This window comes from Rattus rattus, chromosome 5 (assembly GCF_011064425.1).
Source record: "Rattus rattus isolate New Zealand chromosome 5, Rrattus_CSIRO_v1, whole genome shotgun sequence".
NCBI classification, from domain to species: Eukaryota; Metazoa; Chordata; class Mammalia; order Rodentia; family Muridae; genus Rattus; species Rattus rattus.
The window spans coordinates 6,885,551-6,890,555 of NC_046158.1; the positions used below are offsets into that span (position 1 = coordinate 6,885,551).

Here is a 5,005-nt window from a genome sequence, read left to right on the forward strand (position 1 = left end):
CTAGATACCTCTGCGGAGATAACTGCACTGTTAATCCTTCTCCCCAGTTGGCTGTTGGTGTATACACTAGGTGCTCACTAAATGGTGCTCAGCACAGACTGGGATGAGCACAACAGGACTGACCCTACCCTGCTTTCTCTAGCAAACCAGCTGGTTTGGTCCAGATCATTCAACTTCTCGGCTCCCTCCCTGCCTCATCCCCAGTGATCTTTAAACATATAAACTCACATGCAGAGGGCCTTTTCAGGATCCCTAAAGCATTTAGGATAGAATTCTCCCAAAGCTCCACTAGGCCTGGCAGAGTGGGCCTCTGATTCATCTGAAACTCAGAGTTCCAGACCCAGGGAATCCCACCTCTACTCAGAACTTGTCATGATCTTGTTGGCTGGTTTGAGAGTCACTGGAATCTCTCTGCCTGTGGCAGTGTCCAGTGTCTGTCCATTTCTTTCTCTTGACTTCCGTTCTCTATGACCTGCTTCAGATGTAGCTGGGTTACCTCCTTTGGGACTGCCTGTCCTTCACTGTCCTGACTACCAACCACAGGGTAGGCAGGCACTCCATAATTGAGGACTTTCACTGGCTCCACACTCTCTGAGGGGAATGGGCAAGGGTGAGGGCAGCTTTAGCTCAGTCTGTGAAGAGCACTTGGTCCTTGGTTAGATTTCTAGTAGCACAAACAAAACCAAGCCTGCAGTGATGACGTGGGGAAAGATGGCAGGAGGAGAAAGCCTTTTTCATGCTCTCAGTTCCTGTAGTTTCATGCCCAATCCACTCAGGCTGTGTTCACACCAGACTGCAGTGGGTTACGATTTATATGTCTCCTAGTAGCCACTGCCTGGAGCGCACTTAGGCCAGCTCCTCTGTAGCAGCTAATGAAAGCCTAGGACAATCTTCGGTTCCGACCCTGCTTCCGTCCCCTCCTAGCCACTGGCCGTTTATCTGTAAAATGGAACTGCTAACATACCCACTTCCAAGGTTGTTGCCAGAATCCAGCAAGTTGCTGCCTTTCTTAATCATTCATTACATGAGATGGGTTTTGCTATATTGCCCAGGTTGGTCTGGAACTCTTTGGTTTCAAGTGATTCTCCTGCCTCAGTTGCCCTGAGTAGCCAGAGACCATAGGCGCTTGATACTTGGCACACGTCACACTTACTGTCAGCATCAAGGAACTTGAGATTTTAGCTAGCAGGGATCCCGCTCTTATAAACCCAGAAACCACATTTTGTCAACGTTCATTAAGAAAAACTCCCAAGGGGATTGGGGATTTAGCTCAGTAGTAGAGCGCTTGCCTAGCAAGCGCAAGGCCCTGGGTTTGGTCCCCAGCTCCGAAAAAAAGAAAAAAGAAAAAAGAAAAGAAAAGAAAAACTCCCAAAGTTTGTGTAGTTCATCATTTAGTCACAGGGCATGCAGACACCTCCACACATTTAAGGAGTGGCTGAGGGAAGGAACTAGAGAGGCTCCAGAGGCACAAAGATTCACCCACCTGCCTCCTGTGCCAGTGAGGAGAACCAGACAAATCTGCAACCACAGTGCAGCTAGGCTCACAGCAGTGATGCTCACAGGGTAAGAACAAGAGAGTATCTCAGGGCAGGAGTGCAGGGCATGCCATGGAAGAGGCAGAGTGCTCGAGGAAGTCTAGGGTGGATGGAAGGCAGGATGCATGAAGACCACCACTCACTCCCCTCTGGGATGGGACACTCACTGGGGTGACACTCACCAGGCTTATCTCTGGGGCAGACCAGATCTCTTCTGTATCAGACCTGTTCAGGGTACACATTAGACCTTCCAGAGTTCCTGAACCTCTGGATGGGTGGGCCATCAAAAGGAAGACACAGGAGACAAGCATTGACAGATTTGCCCACCCTTTCACACACACATGCTTCCCTCATCCATCGGAGCAGCAGCTAAGGGTCCAGGAGCCTGCGAGTTAAGCCCTTGTCTTTGGGGAGGGGAGGGGTAGCCTCCAGATCCCTCTTGGGGGTGTGGTTTCTGGAGAATGCATCTTCGGCCTGTTGGTTGGGACTAAATGATTTCCCCCTTATTCTTCAGATGAGCGTTCTAAGGGGGGGGGGTAACCCTCTGACCTCTAGACTGTTACCCCCTCACACTCCGGAGAAACCCCTGGGAAGGAGCTTTAAGGAGTGAGGACTCAAGAGATAAAGATTTAACTGGAAGGAAGCTTGGGCCTTAAGAGATCCTGGGGTCCCCTGGTTACTCTTGGGGAACTCAGCCAAGCTCAAAGAGGCCTCATTCAGGTCCAGAGTCCAGGACCGAGATGTGGGTGCCTGGCCCTGGAGGGAGGGGGCCACCGGCAAAGGGGTCAAGCTGAAGGAGCAGGCGGGGCATCGGGAGTGGAGGGTGCTGAGTGGGGTGGGAGGGCACAGGGTCTTGCCGGTGTAGAGTGGGGGAGCGGCCCCCAGGGAGGGGCATGCTATGTCTTTAAGAGCTGCCTGAGCGCAGGTTGCAGCTGCCTGGCCAGCCCGAGAGACAGCGGAGATTCATTACCCGTCGACACAATGACCATTGATGGCCCCGTGGCGTTATTCAAATCCAGTACCAATTGCAGCCGAGCCCCTTTCTCTGCGCCAGGCCCGTATTGTTGGAGCGGCCCACTAAAAGCCCGCCCCGGCCCCAAGCCGCCAGAGGCGCCCGCTCGGGTTCAGCCCTGCGCCTCGCCAGCACGCCGGCTCCCAGTCCGGCTCCCTGGGCGCTGCAGGTGACCCGGCGGCACATTCCGGCGCTCCCCGCTGCCCGGGCTACCACCACCCGCGACTCAGCCACAAGGAAGCAGAGAGCGCCCGAGCCGGTGCGTGCGCGGGGCCAGGCTGGGGAGGGGGCCCCGTGAGTCCAGCATCCCAAACCCGGGGCTCAAGAAATGCCACCGGCCTCGGGCCCCAGTTTTCTGGATTCCCAGAACCCAGTCTTGGGGGCGGGGAGAAGGGAGTGGGGTTCCCTGGGCCTGACAGGATATCTCCTCCAGGCTGGGGTAGCCCAGAGGCACAACGCGGGTTACTCTAGGGACCCTTGGCCACGATGGAAGGAAACACGCCGGGGGGCGATGGGGATGCCCTAGCAGGGCCGGGATTTGGACACCGGCTTGTCCACCTTACCGCGGGACGGGTTGCGATTGCTGAGCTTCTGCGAGGTATTCCGATACGCAGCTCCGGAGATCTGGTGTGCGCTTTTAAGGAGCCAGGCAGAACCCCGAGGGGGACCGGAGCCCTGAACTCAGGGGCTTCACCACTGATTGTCCAAACGCAATTCTTGTACGAGTCTGCGGCCAACCGAGAATTGTGGCTGGACATCTGTGGTTGAGCTCCGGTCTCAACAGAGACGGGGGCCGCAGAGAGGAGGTCCACTCTGGGAGACCCCCTGGGCAGCCGGCAGGTCCCAGAACCAACATAGTGGCCCCAGACTGGCACTTAAAGAGGGGACAAAAGTCCTTGCCACCGGCGCCGCCATCCTCATCCTCGCCTCTTTCCTTCTCCTCTGCGGTGACCCGTGTCGGCTGGCAGGATCCTCCAGTCGATCATGCCTGGTTTCCCGGCTTTCAAATTTCGGCCGGAACGAAGCTGGCACACAGCGGTGGGACCCGAATGTGGTTCGTGCGGCCGGTCCTTGGTCAGAACCGCAGTTAGTGGGGGGTGAAGGTAGATGCCAGCAAAATTCTTTTGCTAACTCGTTTTGAATTTGTTTTAACCTATCCTCTGACCAGTACCCCCAAACAACAACAACAACAACAAAAACCAAACAAACCCGAAATCAACCCTTATACCCCAAACCAGCCAACCAACCCCTCCCATAAGCTCCTCTGGACCGACTGGATGGGCTGTGCCTCCCGCTGCTGCCATGAAACTGAGAAGCTGGGGAACGATGCGCTCCAGCCGGGCAATCGCCACGGCTTGGGAAATAAGAACTTGGACAAATTAATCCTTTTCATTAAAAAAAAAATCTTCGGAGGTAGTGGGACTTGTTTATTTCCTCAAAAGCAAGGGCCACGAGTTGCATGGGAGGGGAGCTGTTGGGCACTGATGGGGCTTAGTGAGTCACCTGTCTCTGACCCCTTTCTGCTAGAAACTAAGAAAGGACCTGAGCGGACTATGGTGAATGGGCTCTGACCAATTTGCACAACGGCACCCCATAGGGAAGCTGATTTCCTCAGCCCATCCTCCTAAATGCTCACCATTAACTGGGGTGCCACAGAAGCAAGGAGGTCCCTGCCTACACGCGGGTCCCCACATCAGCTGCATAAGGCATCCAAGCACTTTTATGTCTAGAAGCTGAAGCCCAGGAACCAGGACAGGCTGACCCTCTAAAAATGTCACAGTGAGAAAACTATGACAAGGCTTGACCTCAGCACACCCTCAACTGCACTGGGACCCAACACTGGCTGGCTGCTCCTACCCACACAAGCCCGAGGGTCTGCTGTGCTGCAGTGCCTGGGAACAGCCCACCAAGCAGGGGCCATGAGAGCGTCAGCATCGGCCCACAACATTAGACATTCTCGTCTGTGCGAGGTGCAGGACTGCACCTTACTGACATTTAGTGGATAGCAACATTTTGGGTCAGAAGCTTTTGTTGCAGGTTGTGGGAGTCATGAGGCTCAGCAGTCTGACTTAGGCCACCCCTCTTCTGGGTTGGGGACTACTGACTGCAGTTGGCAGAACAAAGCCTAGCTTTGGGCTGGTTGATGAGAATTTCTGGCTTAGGCTCTGGGTGGTCACTACGGGCTCGCACTCCCTTCCCCACCCAGACGGTCCTCCTGACCCACCCTCTCCTTGGCACAGTGCATGCTTTACCTTGCAGGTGAAGGCCTCTGAGCCCTTGGCTTAGGACAGGCAATTTGAATAAGAGCCCACAGACCCGAAGGATGAGGCAAGGCTAGTAAACAACCTGGTGTCTTTATTCGCCCAAGGCCAGCTGTTGCAGGCACGAAGTCTCCAGAGTTCCAGAAGGGATGGAGGAAAGGGGGACACGGCCTTCTGTCTACCTGGGTGCTGCACAC

General features: G+C 55.0%; 1 long non-coding RNA gene across 1 annotated transcript; it reads left to right on the top strand.

Moving 5' to 3' along the window:
* The first annotated feature begins 2,478 nt into the window (after window positions 1-2,478).
* LOC116901210 lies at window positions 2,479-3,963 on the top strand. The gene is made up of 2 exons (XR_004387966.1): window positions 2,479-2,806; window positions 3,786-3,963. It is a non-coding gene; the product is annotated as an uncharacterized LOC116901210 (long non-coding RNA).
* The last annotated feature ends 1,042 nt before the right edge of the window (window positions 3,964-5,005 follow it).